General features: G+C 41.2%; 1 pseudogene across 1 annotated transcript; it reads right to left on the bottom strand.

Moving 5' to 3' along the window:
- Positions 1-1413: 1413 nt before the first annotated feature.
- On the bottom strand, positions 1414-7396 carry LOC143394639 (uncharacterized; annotated as a pseudogene). The gene is made up of 6 exons (XR_013090716.2): positions 7185-7396; positions 5884-5972; positions 4957-5084; positions 4181-4267; positions 3615-3697; positions 1414-2845 (listed from the first exon to the last, which is right to left on the bottom strand). The product of XR_013090716.2 is annotated as an uncharacterized LOC143394639 (transcript).
- Positions 7397-20403: the final 13007 nt, after the last annotated feature.

Here is a 20403-nt window from a genome sequence, read left to right as displayed (position 1 = left end):
AAGAGTCATTCATGCTGTTCCTTTGCTGTTGGGTCTGGGGGTGGCCACGGGATGGGAACTGGTCTTGCTGGCCTTGGTACTTCTTTACAGATGTAAAATAAGCTTTCTCAGCAGATGAAAAATGATATGCACCATGTTGCCAGCACTATCTTGGACCTGCAATCTCAATTCCTTGGCTGCAGTAGTTCTCCAAAACCGTTATGGCCTGAACCTGCTTACAGCCAAAGAGGGAGGATTATGCCTGTTCCTACCGGAGGAGCACTGCTTCTATGCAAATCGCTCTGGTATTGTTCAAGATAAGATTAAAAGGTTACAGGAGGACCTTGAAAACCGTCAGAATGAGCTGCAATCAAGCCTTCTATGGACTGGGCTAAGTGGGTGGCTCCCTTATCTTCTCCCCTTGGTAGGCCCCTTGGTTAATATAATTCTTGTATTTACATTTGGACCTTGTATAAACAACAGGCTCCTCCAGTTTCTCAAGGATCGAGCCAAAACTGTTCAATTGATGGTGGTCCGGCAGCGATATGCTGTCTTACAAGATACTGAATAGGAACCCTATGAGGTTGGCCATGGCCCCTACCAGAATGTGCAGGTGTTAAGTAAGAGGCAAGAGGGTTTTTCTTCACAGGCCTAAGTCATCTCCTTTCCTTTCCTTGAGGTTTCCCATTGGGTCTGCTGATCCTGCGGTGAACTGCCTGAAGAGCCAGAGTGGTAGTCAATGACGGGTAAGATCCCCAGAGGGGGACAACCTAAGATAGGCACACTCTCAAGTAAAGCAGACACCTGCCAATAAAACAAAAAGGGGGAGATGTAGGGCATGTCAAATCAAAGAAATAGAAATATATGATGGAGAAAAGGAAATCTAACTTGCAGACTGATGCTCACTTCCTGGTCTTGGGGCTGCACATGGCTAAGATGGCACCTGGTGATCAGCCAGAAGGCATTACCGTGGGTTGTGATGAAAAATCGGACCACTTCTAGGATAGGCTCAGAACCCTTCTGCCCTCGTGGACAACTCGTGTCTCCCCTTACTGCCTGTAGAATGGGTGTACACGTGAACTCTCCTCACCCTGCTGATCTTTATCCTGATTGGCTCCTGTGCCTTATATTAGCTGTGTGTGCTTCCTCAATAAATGAGCTCCAGCCTTGACTGGTCTCCCTGATGCGTTTGATTGTCCTCCAGCAAGGGAGAGCTGGGTGCGGGCGGTCAGTCAGCCTTCTCCTTTCTTGGCTTGTCCTGGCCGGGGCATGTTCTCCCTACCTCTCCTGCAGGTCAGGAGGGAACGCGGACTAAAAACCCCAACACCTTACATGTTCATTAAGACCTGAAATAGGAGTGAAGATGTTTCCAAATTCCTTACATTCATAGTTTTCTTTTTTCCCCAAATCTTTGAATTAAACAGGGACACCATAAAGCTTTCCCACATTTCTTATATTGACAGTTTCTATTCTACATGCCTTCATTCATGATTGTGAAAGGAACTGGGAGAACTGAAGGCTTTCCCACACTCCTTACATTCATAGGGTTTCTCTCCACTGTGAATTCTTTTGTGTAATTGAAATGAATTTGAATATCTGAAGGTTTTCCCACACTGCTCACATTCATAAGGTTTTTCTCCAGTGTGGATTCTCATGTGAAGGGTAACACATGTGGGAAACGTAAAGGCTTCCCACATTGTAGACATATGTATGGTTTTTTGGCACTGTGAGTCCACATGTGATTATTAAGACATTCCTTGCATTCAAAGGGCTTCTCTCCTGTATGAATCCTCAGATGTCCACTAAGATTTGAGGAAACAGCAAATGCTTTCCCACATTTGAAACATACAAAGGGCTTCTCTCCAGTGTGGGTTCTTATGTGTTCGCTGAGGCGGGAGGATCTAGCAAAGGCTTTCTCACAATCTTTGCACTCATATGGCTTCTCTCCAGTGTGAGCTGGTAAATGTTTCTTAAGGCCAGAATGCCCTGTGAAGGCTTTGCCACAGTCTTTACATTTGAAGGGTTTTGTTCCAGTGTGAATTCAAAGGTGATTATGAAGGCATGAGGAATTTCTGAAGGATTTTCCCATACCATACATTCAAAGGGTTTCTCTGCAGTGTGGTTTTTTACATGTTCAGTGAGGTATGACGACGTTTTGAAAACAGTCCCATGTTTCTTTCGTTCACAGGGTTTGTTTTCAATGTGAATTTTAACATGTTGACTTAAGCAAGAAGAAACAGTGAAAGCTTTCCCACATTCTGTACATGTATAAGGTTTTTCTCCAGTGTGAGTTTTTCTATGCTGAGTAAGCTGACAAGACCTAGTAAAGGCTTTCCCACATTCCTTACATTCATAGGGGTTATCTCCACTTTGGGTTCCCATGTGAATATTTAGATATGCAGAATATCTAAAGTCTTTTCCACATTCCTTATACTTGTAGGGTTTTTCAGCACTGTGTGTCTGTATACACACAGCAAGGCTGGTGGAGTGAATGAAATCCAACCTGTATTCCTTCAGTTCATGGAGTTTGTATCCATTATGAGTTCTTCTATGGGCCTGAAGGTGTAGTGGATCAACAAAAGCTTTCCCACCATCATTGCACTCAAAGGGTTTATCTTGAGTGCATATTTTCTGGTAAACAGCTTTTGGAGGCAAGCTGAAAGTTTGCCTACAATGATTCAAAAAAAAGTTTCTTTTCAGGAGAGGTTCTCTTGTGCAAAGGAAAGAAGTCTATTCTACGTTGATCACAATCAGAAGTGGTCCCTGTATTTTGCATTCTCATGTGTGATGTAAGGCAAGTATGTCCACTGATGAATTCTCCACATGGCTTACAGTCACAGAGCTCCCCTCCATTGTGCCTTCTTGCCTGTTCATAAAGGGATGAATAATGGTTAAAGTATTTTTCAGACTCATTAATAGATTACATGCACCTGAAGACTGAAAATTGTGATGATCTCCATTTCTGCAATTTTCATTATTTGCATACAGTTTCTGCTTCTCTCTCTCTCTCTCTCTCTCTCTCTCTCTCTCTCTCTCTGTTTTTTTTTTTTCTTTTTTAAGAGACAGATTCTATGTTGTACAGGCTGGGTTCAAGTGACCTTCTGCCTGAGCTTCCTGAGTACCTGGAACTATAAGTGAACACCACTTCTGGCTTATTGATTTATTATTTTCTTTTTCCTCTCCACCTCCCCATGGTATTTGGAATTAAACCTGTGCTCTACCACTGAGCTATATTCCCAACCCTTCTAATTCTTTGAGACAGAATCTTACTAAATTTCCAAGGCTGACCTCAAACTTGTGATCCTCCTGCCTTGGTCTCTTGCTGGGATTACTTTGCCAGAATACTCTGCCATCTATTCTAAACTTGAAAAGACCTCTACAGTTTAGTGACAACCTTTTAAAAACTATCTAGTTACATATCTGGAAATGTGTACTTGTGGGAACTTGGGAGCAACAAGTTTCAAGTTAGGTTTGGGGCACCCCCAAATTCATATTCCTATTTTGCCTCTAGAGCCATTGCTCCTTCTTAGGTCAATGCTACTTCTCTCAAATCTCTCTTGTTCTGATTTTCTATAATGGAATTCCCAATCTTCTTTAAATATAGAAAATTAGAAATACCCCCTTGTTAGTCTTACCCTAAGTATCTCACTGGAAATCTGTTCCCTCAAAAAATTCTGCTGAAGTGAAGCCCCTTTGATTTTAAGTCCCATTTTCCATTCTAAAGTAAGAGAAAAAGAAATATAAGGGTCTGGAGACAGAAATGATAGATAGGAGGTGAAAATGGTAGAGATCATTTGCACTTATTTCCAAATTAAACATAATAAAGTAAAAAAAAAGATTTCACAATTTTCACTATGTCCAAAATCTGGCAAAGATAAGGACATGGCATCAAAATTTTATGATTTATTACCAATTGATCCTATGAAAGTTAAAATTGGTGGTGAACACAAAGAATATTTATCTTGGAAGGGGACAAACATAAAGAAGTATACATCAAAACAATGAAGAAATGCAACAGGTTATATTGTGAGATTATAGAAAAGTCTAAGTTGGCAGAGAGTAAAAGAGTATAGAAGGTTGAAGATTTTCTAACTTCTGATAAAAATGATCTGATGCTTCTGAGATCAAGTGCATCTTTAAAGTTTCTTCTTTATACTTATAGTGAATTTAATGACCAGGAGTATTGTCCATGAACACTCACCTTGGAGAACCCCTCCTTCCACTATCTTTGACTCTTCCTGCTCCAACCAAGAGATCAGGCTGGGTTTGAGGAGCTGACATTCTGTACCTAGGGAAAGACATATTCATGGAAAAAGCTAATGGAAGAGATGATAAACCTTCTCATGATTCAGGAACCACAGCTCCAATGAAAGCAGTGAAATTATTTCAAAAAGTTTAAAAATACAAATATCTTCTCTGCCTGTGTCCCATAAAAATTAGTTGTTTCTGACCCCTAAAATTCCAAATTCAGGCTTATGTTCACATTTACAAAGCACTAAGACCTTCTTCTTTTTTTTTTTAATCCAAATAGGAAATAGAGTGAAACAGTGATCTTCATTCTCACAGGGAATGAAAATCACACCTGATTGGTTTTGTTTTGTTTTTTGTTTGTTTGTTTGTTTTTGCAGTAGTAGGGATGGAACTCAGGGCCTTGTGCATGCTAGGCTGAGCCACACTCCCAGGTAGTACGCCTGTGATCCTTAAACCTTACAGCGTGTAAGAGTCACCTGGAGAATTTCTTTGACACATATGACAGGGCCCTAACTGTGTTTCTGAGTATATGAAAGGTGGAAATTGAGGTAATGTATGTTAGGCCACATTTTGAGAACCACCACACAGATTAAAAGCTATTATGATAAAGGCTGTGTCTCTATTATTTCCTACTATATTCAGAGTTGACTTCATTGATACTGCAACACAGTAAGTACATACAAAATATATTTTCTAGCAGGCTACACAGAATTATGGTAGTCCTACCTACTATGGTCAGGTTCTCATAGTTCTCCAGCATCACGTCTTTGTACAGGTTTCTCTTGAGTTGGGTCCAGTAAAATCCACTCCTCCTGGGTGAAGTGCACAGCCACATCATCAAAGGTCACCAAGTCCTAAACCATCACACACATGCTGGTTTGAGCCAAGTAACACACCCACCAATGGCCACTGGAAAATGAGGAAATGAGACCAAAGCCTAAAAAGAGTTCTGAGGTCTCTCACTGTCTACCCCAGGGTTCAATGATGCTAGGAATTCTTCTCTCTATGTACACTCACTCACTGTCCATCTCCTCTAGTTATATGGCTTGAATGGCACTTCTTATATGTGATCTTCTCTCAACACAAGAGTAGGTGCTCATCTTATTTCCCTCTACTGTAGCACACTCTTGAGTACCATGTAAATATTAGATAAAGAACACTTTCATCTCGTTTATCGTTGTCAGAGCACTCAGCAAAATATGAAACATGTAGTCAGCACCATAAGGAAACATTAATTAGTAACACATGAAATACTAGTCTTCCTAGTATTTCATGTTATTTCATGAAATACTAGGGTGATTTCATGCCAATAAGTGGCTCTACTCCCTGGGGAAATTCAACTAGGGACTTAAATCATTGAGCGGTGCTTTATTTGCTTTAAGAAGTTCTGGAAGTCAGGCATGGTGGTATATACCTGTGGTCTCAATTACTCAGGAGGCTGAAATGGAAGAATTGCTCAAGCCCAGATGCTTGAGATCAGCTTAGACAACATGTCACACACACACAAAAAAAAAAAAATCCAGAGGGAGAAACACCTCTCAGAACCCACCTCAAAAAATAAGAAGTTCTGAAGATGATTATGAGTAGAAGAAAACATGTCACCTTGTTAGCCGCATGTTCAAGATTTTGTACAAGGATACATGCTCTGCATACCTGATCACAGTTTGGCAGGCAGACAGTCATCTTCCTTTCTGCTTCTGTCTTTTCTTCATGAAGGCAAACTGGGTCCCTCTACAAAAGACCTCAGGGAAAAGAAATAAGGTATGTGTTGTGGTTTGCATATGAGGTATCCCCTGAGAGGCTCATGTGTTAGGTAATTGTGGCAATGTTCAGGGGTGAAATTATCAGATTATGTAAGCTCTAACTTCATCCATGGATTAATTCATTTGATGGATTAGTCCATTTGATGGATTAATAATTTAAATAAACATTAGGCATAGCTGTAAGCAGGTGGAGCATGGACAGAGGAAATAGGTCTCTTGAAGATGAGGGGCATGCCCTTGGGGATTACAGCTTGTCCCTAGCTCCCTGCATACTCTCTGCTTCCTGGTTGCCCTGAGCTAAGCCACTTTCTCCACCACACTCTTTGACCATGGAGTTCTGCCATATCTTGCACCCACAGCAATGCAGTCAGCCAGCCATCCATGGACTAACTCTGAAACCGTGAACCCAAAATAAACTTTTCTTCCTCTAAATTGTTCCTGCTAGGTATTTTGATTATAGCAATGAAAAGCTAACACTGCATGAGAACTCAGAGCTGCCCATAATTCCCACAATTTACATGTCTAGAAGTCATTCCATCCTAGTTTGAAATTTCCACGTAACCCTGCACACTCGACATTAAGTACACACTACTTCTGTGTGAGGCCAGCAGTCTGCCTCACATAGAGCCAGAAAAGGAGACTATATGCCATGCTGCCCAAACAGGAAAAGTAGTCTCATTATACATAAGGAAAGCTATAGCCTTGAGAGATTGACTATTTGCCCATAGCAATAAAACTCATGAAAGAGTGGGAGGAGGGGAGCAAGGGGGGGAAGTGCCGGGGAGTGATACTGGCCAAATTGTATTGTTATATTGTGTGCATGCACTAAGATGTAAGAACAAATTCCACATTATGTACAACTATAATGCACCAATTAAAAAAAATCATGGGACTGGGGCAGTAGAGCCCTTGCCTAGCATGTGCAAGGCCCTGGGTTCAATCCTCAGCACCACATAAAAATAAATAAATAAAAGAAAGGTATTGTGTCCAACTACAACTGAAAAATAAATATATATTTTTTTTAAATCATGAAGAAGCTTCTACAGCATTTCTTCCCAGAATATATACACCAGGGGGGTTGACTGAAAATATACGATTCCCTGGTCCACTACATTTCCTGAGAGAGCACTGGACTCCATACAGGGAGAACCTGAAAGAGAGTCGCTGAACAAGATCATAAGTAGGACTTACCATGGGACAAATCAATGGCTGCCATCTTGTGACACTGGTGGTGTAATGTGCCTGAATGATTCTTTCCTTGATTCAGAGAACACTGCAGGACAGCTATGAAGCTACACCAACAGTGGCCATCTTCACTCCTCTTTATTCAGGGTTAACTTAGTCCTGTTCACATCATCATCAATCAACAAATATTAATTATTAATAATTAAACATTAGCTCTCTTTGCAGATGGCATATGTGAAAGACTGAAAAAAATTCTATTACAATAGTATTAGTAACATCAATTGCTATTTATTAAAGACTAGACCTCAGAAGTTATAATAGCAGCTTTATGTATATAAGATCACTTACCATTGGGCTGGGGTTGTGCTTCAGTAGTAGAGCACTCACCTAGCATGGTGAGGCACCGGGTTCGATCCTCAGCACTGCCTAAAAAGAAATCAACAAAATAAAGGTATTGTGTCCATCTACAACTTAAAAAAAAAATTTAAAAAAACGATCACTTATCATTAACAATCCTGTAAATATTATTACCTTCCCCAATTTTGGTACTGAGGATTGAACCCAGGAGCACTCTACCACTAAGCCACACCCCAAGCCCTTTTAACTTTAAATTTTATTTTGAGACAGGGTCTTGCTAAATTGCCCATACTGTCCTTGGACTTCCAATTGTCCTGCCTTTGCCTCCCAAATTGCTGGGATGACAGGTGTGTGCCACTGTATCTGGCCTTACCATCTCTATTGAATGCTGAAAAACTCAGATTTACAGAATGCTGGTAATGTCCAGTATTATCCAGTTAGGAAGTAGTGAATGAGGACTTGAATGCAATTGCGTTTGTTTCTGAAACCAGATCTATTACAGCTGTTGTTAGAGGTTGAGTATTCCTTATCTAAATATCTGGAGCCAGAAGTATTTCAGATTTCAGAATTGTGGGGGGCTGGGTTCAGCCATATGCTCACAAAGTTTTGGATTTCAGGTTTTTGGATTAGGAATGCTCAACATGTATTCTCAACGTAACCAGAAGTCAGTTTAGACATGTCCTTGTGAAACAATGATCACTAGTCACATGTGTCACTACTGACCACTTCATATGAAACTAGGACTAAAGAACCGTATTTTAAAATTTCATTTAATTTTAATAAAAATAACAATCATGAGTAAGTCAAGCACAGAATATTAACCCACATACTGACTTACGTGGTATTCAAATGATGACAAATAATGAAGTTTGCATAGTTCATTATCTAAGAACCAAATTCAACCTCACAAAAATTATCCAAAGCTTGTTTTATAAGACAGAAACCCTGAAATGCCACTGGATTACAAGGACCACCTACCCAGATTCCTAGTATAAACTGTACCAACCACCACAAGTCTTGACCTGGAGATCCTTAGGCTAAACAGGCCCAAATATGTGTAGTCTGGTGGCACTCCAAAGAATAGTTGACCTTTTAAAAATTGAGATTAATATATAAGCAAACACACATTCAGTGGGTGAACTTTGACACTGCATACATTTGAGTAATCAAAAGCCTACAAGATACGGAACATGTTCATCTCCCTAGAAGACCTTCTTGCCCCTTCCAGTCCATTCTCACACATCATCTCCTGTGCTCTCAGTTTCTGCATGCTGTATACATCCTGTATATGTACAGTAGGTGCTGTGGTCATCTATCTCAAATGTACATCCTGACATTTCTCTATTGTTTAAAGAAACAATTTGGGAGAAAATATTAAAATCTCCCACTGGAATGATGTTCATGTCTATTTCTGATGTCTGCAAAGAACTTTGTTATACCTTGTAACAAAATTATTTGGTGGATACACATTGAACTTTAATATTTTTGAGGGGAAAAAATCTGGCATCATAATGAACTCTATTTCTCTAAGAATGTTACTGGATGATGTCATGTGACATAGCAATCACCTTTCCTTTGGAGAGTTTTTGCATCTCATAGTACAGCACTGTATCCCCTTTGGACACCAATGTCCCCCTTTACCTGGCATAGCACCTAAGTCATGCAAGGCATCCAATAACTGTTGGACAAACAACTGAGATCCTTTTCAACACTGCTAAAGTATACCTAGATTATAAGGGCAGCAGGTGTAGCTCAAAGGTAGAGAACTGGCTTAGCATATGAGAGGCCCTGGGTTCTATCCCCTAGATTATAGCTAAATAACTGTCAATGACAATGTAAATCTCAGTTTTCAGGAAATGTATTAAATTACTCAAAAGTGCAAGGGTAGAAAGTGCGAATGGTAGGAACACAGACATTGTGTCCTGGGCCCTCACGTATCAGTCCCAGCTCATCTAACATTCCCATGACCTCCTGATGTGCCCTTGCACCCCGATTCCCTTGGTTGGTCTGTGAGTCCAACAGCCAGGGCTTGTGTGCATCACAGAGGGCTGCTGCCTACCTCGGCCCAGGCAACCCACCAAACTTCACCTGCCAGTGGGCTGCAATGACACCATTTCCAGCATTGTGGAAAAGGCTCCTTACCAGTATGGCCATCTTTAGAAACTCGAGGATATATGTTATTAGAGTTCATTTTATATCTCCTAATAAATCAAGGTAACATTTTTTGTCTCCTCACAGGACCCTCCTCCTACAGAACTGATACAATGTTGCCAAAGATGGACATCCAATAATCAGAATTTGGAAGTGGTCAGTCAAGCATTTGGGCCTGACCATATAGCTGGTTTCTTCTTTTCTTCATTTCTCTTCCCTCTCTCCCTTACTCCCCCTCTGTGTCTGTCTCTCTTTCTTTCTGGTACTAGGGATTTAACCCAGGGGTGCTTTGTACTTTACCACTGAGCTGTATTCCCTGCCATTTTTTAGTTTTTGAGGCAGGATCTCACTAAGTGGCTTAGTGCCTCTCCATATTCCTGAGGTTGGCCTTGGACTTTAAATCCTCCTGCCTCAGCCTCCCAAGTCACTGGGATTACAGATGTGCACCACCATATCTGGTTAGGGCTGGGTTTCTTCTTTCTTTTTTTTCATCATAGATGGATTCAATACCTTTAGTTTATTTATTTTTATGTGGTGCTGAGGATCAAACCCAGTGCCTCACACATGCTAGGCAAGGGCTCTACCACTGAGCTTCAACCCCAGCCCTAGAGCTGGTTTCTTAAAACAGAAAAAGCATTTGGCAGAGCCAGGCATGGTGGCACATGACTGTAATCCCAGAAGCTCAGGAGGCTGAAACAGGAGGATTACAAGTTTAAAGACAGCCTCAACAAAAGCGAGGCACTAAGCAACTCAGTGAAACCCTTCTCTAAATAAGTTACAAAATTTAAAAAATAAATAAATAAGTTACAAAATAGGGCCAGGGATGTGGCTCAGTGGTTGAGTGTCCCTGAGTTTAATCCCCGGTACCGCCCAAAAAAGCATTTGGCAGGATCATATCGACCAAGGTACTGTCTGTGGTAGACTGTGATAAAGAACTTGCCTTAGAAATCCAAGTAAATAGCCAGGTGCAGTGGTGCATGCCTGTAATCCCAACAACTCAGGAGGCTGAGGCAAAAAGATGGCAAGTTTAAAGCCTGTCTCAGCAACTTAGAGAGCCCCTGTCTCAAATTTAAAAAAAAAATTAAAAAGGGCTTGGGATGTGGCTCAGTGGTTAAACACCCCCGATACTAAAAACAAAAAAACAAACAAACAAAGCCAGGCAGAATGGCTCAGGCCTATAATCCCATGGCTCTGGAGGCTGAGATAGGAGGATCGCAAGCTTGAGGCCAGCCTTAGCAATTTAGTGAGGCTCTAAGCAACTTAGTGAGACCCTGTCTCAAGATAAAAAAAGTTTAAAAGTAAAAAAGGCTGGAGATATGACTCAGTGATAAAGCACCTCTAGGTTTAATCCCCAATATCAAGAGGAAAAAAAAAAAAGAAGTTCTCCAAGTAAATGCTATCCTTAACCATTACAGAACTAACTACATAATTACAAGATTTTGTGGTAGGGATGGATTCCTCTGAGCAGACTTGTGAGAATATAACAAGCTCAGATCTTCTGACTTGCAGTTCAATTTAAGGTCTGACAATCAAACAGCTTCCAAGACAGCTATTAAAGCTAATTTTTAGTTGCTGCAAGACTGTTTGTAATCATTGAAAATCAAACACAAAATTTAATTGAACAGGTTAAATTACCTCCAGAGTCAATTCAGTGTCACCTAGTTTTTCAAGTGAAAATCAGAGTATGAATTACTGTTCTGTAAGTGGGGGTGGGGGAGTAAGTCTTCTTTGGGGTCTTTTGTTTGCTAACCTGTGTACTTGAATAATTTATCTAAGTAAAAGTCTCAATGCTGATAGCCAAAAACCTGATTTGAATCACAGTGAAAAGTCACAGCCTTTCACCCAATTTCTACACTCAGGTCACTCGCAAACCTAGGACACCTTCATGAAAAGAAATAATAATGAGAACTATCCACATGAAAAAGCTTCCCTCACGCCTCCCCCAACTGGACCTGCAGACATTTACTACAGTAACTATGCATTAAGGAAAAAGAAATACCCTACTGGTCTTGAGGGCAGGAGGGGGGCTCTGTCCCTCTTCTCTCAGAGATGACCCCCTCACCCTCAAGTATCCCTTTCTCCCCTTTTCTATCCCTTCTAATAAATTTATGCCTGTCTGTAACAATGAGCAACATGTTTGATATTTTTCTGGCATGAATGCAAAAGAATCCGGATGAAGAGATGGTCTGCAAGCTGACCCAGGTTGGCAGAAGGCCCATGCTCTGTAACACTATCGCTGCCCAAAGGAAACAGTGTCAGAGAGAAGCTGACTGACCTACTGGGGAGAAGTGGAAAGCACTTTTAAGGCAGGGTTAGCAAAGTCGGACGGGGAGACTAGCAAGCTGATTACCCCCGGAGTCAGTGGGCAACACCTAGACAGTCACTAGACTTTCCTAACCTCACAGAGAATATGATGTCACCTCGATTGTCATCTCTATTGTCATTTGCATCAGTTGCTTTACACCCCCAACCCCAAAGAGGTCAGCTGGGACACACTAGAGAGGGAGCTGCCTAAAAATGGGGCAACAGAAACCACAAAGGGAAGCAATGCACAATATAAGGGCCATGTGGGGCTACCAAAAGTTTGTCACTTAACACCTAAGGAGAGAGGAAAAAGTATTTACCCATCCTAAAGATAAAAACCATTTAAAAGGTTTTTCTTAAAAAGGAGGAAAGGGGTAGAGGTATAGAGACTGATTATCTTAAAGTCTGGACAACCCAGAGACAATTGCCTAGAGGGCAGGGTCCCTTACCCTTTCCTCTTATCAGCCAGAGACAGAAACCAAGAACCACCACTTCTGGAAGCTCAAAGAAAAAAAAAAAGTGGGATGGAGAGAGTGAAGCCTTGGATTTTAGGCAGCGACAACTTCAAGAGGGGAAAAAAAGAAGAGGAACTTAAGTACTGAGCAAAAGCCAGTGCTATGTAGGCCTCTAGCTCTTAGATTACTGATTTAAAAAGAAAGCCAGGAGGGGGAAACAAAGGGGGGCAGAATTAGATTTGAACTGGGGCTTGAACTGGTAAGTTGCCTGGGCTGACCTCAGATCTAAGATCCTCCCAAGTCACTGTGATTACAGGTGAGCACAACTGTGCCCAACTCCTTTGGCCAATATTAAAATTTATTGACTTTATTCAGTAAATACACAGTAAATATTAGGCCTAACAGCTATAAGTTGCCCCCACTTCCAAAAGGACACAATATATGATTTGAGGACTACTCAAAGGCACTATCTTTGCAAACAAGATCTTAATGTCATCTCCTTCAGCAGGAACACTGTGTGACATTGCTGATAACATCGTTCTCCAAGGAGACTCTGAGTGCATCACTCAGGAAGGACACAGAACTCCTGTATCTTCTAGTACTTTTTGAATTCTGGTGGCAACATAATCATTTAGAAATTTGGCATCCAAACTAAAATCAACAGACATTCCTGTTGGTACCTTCAAGAAAAAAAAAACTCCTTCAGGACAGAGGTTCTGATCACCTTTTTAAATGCATCCTGGAGTTCTGAACCATGTGAGGTGGCTATTACTTCCTCCAGGGCTTCTAATTCGAGAAATTGTCCCTATTGACCACCAGCTACTCACCAAGTAACAACATAAAACTAGCCACCTAGTGGGCTCTCCTGGAAATGAGCCCATAACCCTCCCTCCACACCCAGCTCCCCATTACACTCTGGGTCACAGAAACCACAACCCATAAGCTTGGCACTGCTTCAGAGGCCACCTCACAACACGATGCAGACAAATATAGACCCTTTGATGTATTTCACCAGCCACCAGGGTGGCTTCCTCAGTCTCTTGCCAGATGCCAGAATACTAAAGGAAGTCACTCCTCACCCAGATGCACTGACTACAGGAAAATAACTGAACAATAATGGGAGTGTGTAGACTATGAAAGGGCACTGCTAACCATCATATGTGAAGAAGCTTACTCTCCATCCATTAACCAGGTTGGTCTAATAAAGGATGGGACCCAGGAAACAAGAGAAGCCTTAGGCAATCCAGAGGTCCCATGTCTGGGTTTACTGTCAACTACTGGACCATCATCTGAAAACCATTCCTTTCAAATTGTTCACTGAGGTGAAAATTCAACCTAGTGGAGGAAAAAAAGAATTTATTTGGTGGTAAAGGGTTGAATCAGGGAGATACCAAATTCAAGCGGTCTTGAAAATGTACTCCTAGGTTTGAGATGTAGTGGATGCATCTAATAGTTTAAACTTAAGAAGGTTGTTAATTACACACTCATGCAGCAAGAATCAAACTGTCTTGTAAGAAAGGAGTTGGGCACTCTCAGGAAATCAAAGGGGGTGTTTCACAAACTGTTAGGAAGGCCAGTGTATTTCCTTCCAAAGTTGCAGTTCAGCCAAGTCCAGCATGTATTCAAATGGGTATGGGCAGGAAGTAGAGTTCAAAAGGTCAGCTGTGGATGTGCCTAATTCCTGGTTTGACATGGCCTCTTAACTCCATTTTAAGTGCCCTAACCAATAAATATTGCTCCATTTTTTCTGACGATGGTTTCATAAATAAATTTTTAAAAAATCCTCCAGGAAATCTCCTACAGATACCCAAAATATTGAACAAAACCGAACCTCTTCACATACATTGGAACCGTAATAAAACACGTCTTTTTCCCTTAAAAGTTAGATGTTTCAAGTCAAAAACCCTGTATCCAAAATGCTTGGGACCAGAAGGGTTTCAAATTTCAAAATTTTCAGACTCTGGAACATTTGTTTGATTGATTGATGTATTTATTCACATGTGTATCTGTGTATTAATTTGTGTGTAGTTATTCATAAAAAACATACACGCACACTGGGAACTAAACTCAGGAGCACTTTACCACGGAGCAACATCCCCAGTCCCTTTTATTTTTTGAGACGGTTTGAGTTGCTGGGCCAAGCGCAGGGGAACACTCCTGTAATCCTCCCAGCGACTTGGGATGCTAAGACAGAAGGATCCCAAATTCAAGGTCATCCTCAGCAATTTAGCGAGGCCCTGTCTCAGTAAAACAATGGTAAGGAGTGGGAGGTAGCGGAGTCACGAGTGCCCCAGGTTCGACCCCAGGACCACACGGAAAACAAGATACACTAGTGGCCAACACCAGAGTCAAATAAATAAGTAAGTTCTTCCCTTGGGCGTGTTTCCTTCAAACTGACAGCCCAAGCCCCCTCCGGGAAACCTGCGGGTAATACCAGAGCCTCAGCAAAGGTGTGGTCCCTCGGGCGCCCTCTCCAGCGACCCCCGCCGCCAGCCGCGCGCGTCCGCGAGCAGACACGTGCACGCCCCACGCTCCACCTTCCCCCACTGCCCCTAACGGGTGTGCCCGAGGGAACCCGCTCAGGGGAAACGCCGGCTCGCACTGCAGGAGGACGCCAACTTTCGCCCGGGGCTCACTGTTCGCGGCGGCCCCGAGCCCACCTCACGTCACCGCGAGCAACTCCTCTCCTCCGGGGGGAAGCCAGAGGGACCGCGGGGGAGGCGTGGGAAGAAAAGCGGGCGCCGTTTCGAACGCAGCCAGAGGAAGCGCCTCGCCGCAAGCCGCGCACCGGCTCCGGGCCGCACGGTCGCCGCTTCCCGAGGCCCGTGCAGCCCTCGCACTTCCACTACTCCGTCCAGCTTTCCTCCGCCCGCCTCCCCAGAGCCACGAGAGCAGCCACGAGAGCACCCACGACTACGCGGAAAAAACGAACTGGGTCCCGCGGAGCCTACGCCGGAAGAGACCGCCGCAAGTGACGCCACTTCCGTTCCGCCCCTCTGCCCGGAGGAGTCTGTTAGCATAGAAAAGACTCATCAAAATTGTATACTATGTAAGGAAAAAAAGATATTAAGAATTAAAAGTAGAAAGGTCTTCAGGTAACGAAGCACATAAATTCCAGACTTTAAGAATAAAAATGAGAAAAAAATCCATTAATAAAAAGGGGTGGGAGTACTGGGGAGTGATACTGGCCAAGGTATACTGTTATATTGTGTGCATGTACAAATACGTAACAACAAATTCCACCATTATGTACAACTATAATGAAACAATAAAAATGTGGGGAAAAAAGAAAAGGAGGCTGGGGTTGTGACTCAGTGGCAGAGCGTTTGCTTCTCACATGTGAGGCACTGAGTTCGATCCTCAGCACCACATAAAAATAAAGATATTGTGTCCACCTACAACTAAAAAAAAATTTTTTAAAGAAAACAAGGGATATCAATTACTTTTTTAAAGGGTGAAAAATTAAAATCATTAAGATGACTGTTGTAGGCCAGGGATGTACTTCAGTGGTATACATTTGACGACCATGCCCAAGGCCCTAGGTTCAATCCCCAGCACAACCACAAAAAAATATATGAATTAAATCAAACTCATCAGTAATTATATGACATACAAATACATAATATGCATTATTACCTATTAAAAAAGCACTGTTAGTGTGGGTCTTGTGGCTCAAGATCAAGGCAATGTAAGATTGAGTTGAATTCTGATCCTAATGAAGGACAACAGTGATAAAATGATAAGATCTAACATATAATATCCCCTGTGCACTTGAACAGAATGTGTATTGTTACTTTTGGATGTAATGTTCTGTAAAGTTCAATTAAATCCATTTAATATACAGTCAAGTTCAGATCCAATATTTTCTTATTGACTTTCACTTCAGATAGTCTATCCATTGTTGAATAGTGGGGTATTTAAGACACTACTATTGCGTGGCTACCTATTTCTCAACTTCTGTTTCTTGCTTTCTATACTGTTTTTTTGTTTGTTTGTTTGTTGTTTGTTGTTTGTACCAGGGATTGAACTCAGGGGCACTTGTCCATAAGCCACACCCCCAGCCCTTTCTTATCTTTTATTTAGAGACAGAGTCTCATTGAGTTGCTTAGTTCCTCACTTTTGCTGAGGCTCGTTTTCAACTTGCAATCCTCCTGCCTCAGCCTCCTGAGCCGCTGGGATTCCACTGCACCCAGCTCTATACTTCCTTTACCTGTTAAATACATATATACCTAACAATTTCTTATGTTTTAGATCTGGAATGTCCCCAAATTCTCATGTTGAACACCACCCCAGCTACTGCTGTTACTGAGAGATGGTAGAAACTTGAGCAGGTGGGGCCCAGCTGGAAGAAGTAGGTAACAGGGTGTGTCCTTCAAGGTTCAATATCTTGTCCCTGACCCTTCATTTCTCTCTCTCTCTCTCTCTCTCTCTCTCTCTCTCTACTTTCCAGGTGTCATGAGATGTGCAACTCTGCCCTCCACATGGCTCCTGCTATGATGTTCTGCCTCACCACAGACCCACAGCAATAGGGACACCTGACCAAGAACTGAAAAATCCAAAACTATAGGCCAAAATAAAACTTTCCTCCTTTAAGTAAATTTTCTCAAGTTTTTTATCACAGTGACCAAAAGCTGACTCACATCTGTTATATCCTCTTAACGAAATAGCCATTTCACCATCTAAATCTCCTTTTTTCTCATTACAATTTTTAGCATAGTCTATTTTGACTGACACAAATACAGATACCCTATTCTCTTTTTGTTTCCATTTGCAACGAATCTCTTTTCCCATCCCTGTACTTTCCATCTACTTATATCCTTAAAGGTAAAAGGAGTCTCTTGTAGGCACTATACAGATGTGTCTTGGATTTTGATGCAATCAGTCCCTATATCCTTTGTGGGCGAATTTAGTCCATTTATATTGAGGGGAGGATACTAGGGATTGAACCCAGGGGCACTTTACTACTAAGCTACATTGATAGTCCTTTTTAATTTTTGAGACAGGGTCTCACTAAGTTGCTGAGGATGACTTGAAATCCTCCCATCTCAGCCTCCTAAATCACTGGGAAGAGGCATACACCACCATGCCTGGCAGTCCATTCACATTCGAAGCAGTTTTTAAAAGTATCATGCTATGGCCAACAGGGATTTATGCCTGAAATGAAAGGGTAATTCAACATATGCAAAAATGAATAAATGTCACACTTCACATAACAAAATGAAAGGAAAAAAACATCAATGCAAACAAAAAAAAACATTTAACAAAATTCAACATCTTTCATGTTACCAGTTACCAACAAATTGGGTATAGAATAAATGTACCTATTATAATGACGATATATAACAAGCAATGGCTACCATCATAACTAAATGACAAAAAGCTCAAAGCTTTCTTTTAAGATCAAGAACAAGAGTATCCATGCTTGCAACTTCTATTTGCCATAATGCTACAAGTTCTAGCCACAGCAACTAAACAAAAAGAAATAAAATGCATTCAAGTAGGAAAGAAGGAAAATTACAAATGACATGATCTTGAATACATAAAATCCTAATAACCCATTTAAAAACTGTTAGAGATAATAAACAAATTCGGGAAAGTGACAGGATACAAAATCAATACAGAAAGTCAGCAGTGGTTACTATACAATTAACAATCTGAAAAATTAAGAAAACAACTTCACTGACAACATCAAAAATAGTAAAATACTAATACACTTAACTAGGAAGATGGAAGGTTCATAAATTGAAAACAATATAACACTGATGAAGGAAATTAAAGATACAAGTAAACAGATGTTCATGTACTGGAGTTGTTAATATTGTGGAAATACCCATTACTTTCAAGTGATCTAGGCATTTAATGCCATCCTCTTCAAGATACCAATGGCATTTGTCACAAAACTATTTTAAAATTCCTAAAATTCACTCCAAACCACAAGAGGCTCCAAAAGGCCAAAATAAATAAACAAACAAATAAATAAAATCTTGAACAACAACTGGAAGCATCACACTTTTCAAATTTTTGTATCATAAAGCTACAGTAATCAAAACAGTATGAGCCAGGTGTGGTGGTGCACACCTATAATCCCAGCAAGGGAGGCTGAGTCAGGAAGATTGCAAGTTTGAGCCCAGCCTCAGAAACTTAATGAGACCTGCCTCACAGTTAATAAAAATCCAGGAACAGCCCAATGGTAGAGCACCACTCAGTTCAATTCCTAGTACTGGGGAGTGGGAGGTTGGGAAACAAACAGTATGATATTGGCATGAAAGAAACCCATGATCACATGGACAACTAATGTTGACAAACATCCCAAGAATATAAGATACAGATGATACTTTGTTCAAAAAATGGTAATGAGAAAACTAGATATCCACATGCAAAAGAATACAGTTGGACCACCTCATACCACACTCAAAAACCTGCCGGAAGCCATCCATGACCCATCTGTGAACTGTGCATGAACTAAAACAACGTTGAAGCCATTAGGTAAGAAAGCCTGGTACCAGCAACTCCCAGCAGCAACCCTGCTGGTTTGAGAAGACCTGGTTCATGTGACTTCCTTCCCAGCTCCATTATAAGTTCAGCAGAGCATTAGAGATGGGGTGACCCACTGGAGTCACACAGCCTCTCGGAAATAGGTGTGGCTGCCATAATGCCAATCGACCTGTTTGTGGCAAAACCCCTGCCACACCCAGAAGCAAGACTCTTCCCAATGAGACCTTATCCCTGCCTTTAATGTATGCCCTCTTAAATAAAGAATCTGGGCCATTTTTCAGTTGTTCAATTCCAGCTCCTATCAGGACTGGAAGTCCTATTAGGCGCTCTGTTTTATCTAATTTCTGGCTCTGTCTCTATTTCTTACTAATTATTTCAGACTTTTTATTTTCTCAGGTGGCTCACACCTCCTGAGCAGAAACCTACCCTGGTAGGGTGCTGGTCACCCCAAATTAAAAACCCATTCAAAATCGATTAGTCATAAACCTGAGGACATGAAATACTCCTAGAAGAAAACAGCAGGAAAAGCATCATAACACTGGTCTTGGCAATTTTTTGGAGTTCACATCAAAAGCAGAGTCTACAAAATGTAAAAATAAACAAGCAAGCTACATCAAACAAAAGTTTTCTTCACAGCAAAGGAAACAACAAATCAAAAAGGCAACCCTGTAATTGGAGAAAATATTTGTAAACCACATATGCGATTATAAGCTAACAATACTATATATTCATAAAGAAATAAATGTACATTAAATGTAATAGCAAAAGAAAAATCCAATTTTAAAATGGGTAAAGGGCCTGACTATACAATTTTCCAAAGAAGATATAGAAATGGCCAACAGATACATAAGGATGCTCAAAATTACTGGACATCTAGGAAATGAACATTAAAACCACAAAGAAATATCACCTCATGGCTCTTGTAAAAAATCAAGATACTATTAGAAGGAAACCACAACACTTTTTTTTTTTAAACACCAGGGATTGAACCCAGGGACATTTAACCACTGAGCCATATTCCCAGCCCTTTTCATTTTTTACTTTTGAGTGAGGGTCTTGCTAAATTGCTTAGGTCCTCACTAAGTTGTTGAGGCTGGCTTTAAACTTGCAATCCTCCTGCCTCAACCACCCAAATCACTGAGATTACACACAAAACTCTTGTACACAGCTGAATGGAACAAAACTTGGTAGCCATCTGGAGAACAACACTATGGAGTTTCCTCTTAAAATTAAAAATAGGACATCCAAATGATCCCACAATCCCATTATGGATATATATATCCAAGGAAATGAGTGCCTAATGTTAAATGCAACAATACTGATAATAGCCAAGGTATTGAAACAACCTAAGTGTTCCTTGATGGATGAAGGGATAAAGAAATTGTATGTTGTTTTGTGTGGGGGGGGGGAGGAAGGAGGGAATATTTACCCTTAAAAAGAGAAGAAAATTCTGCCATTTAGGG

This window comes from Callospermophilus lateralis, chromosome 1, assembly GCF_048772815.1.
Source record: "Callospermophilus lateralis isolate mCalLat2 chromosome 1, mCalLat2.hap1, whole genome shotgun sequence".
Classification (NCBI taxonomy): domain Eukaryota; kingdom Metazoa; phylum Chordata; class Mammalia; order Rodentia; family Sciuridae; genus Callospermophilus; species Callospermophilus lateralis.
Note: the sequence above shows the minus strand (reverse complement) of the source record. Positions and strands in the feature narration are given on the sequence as shown.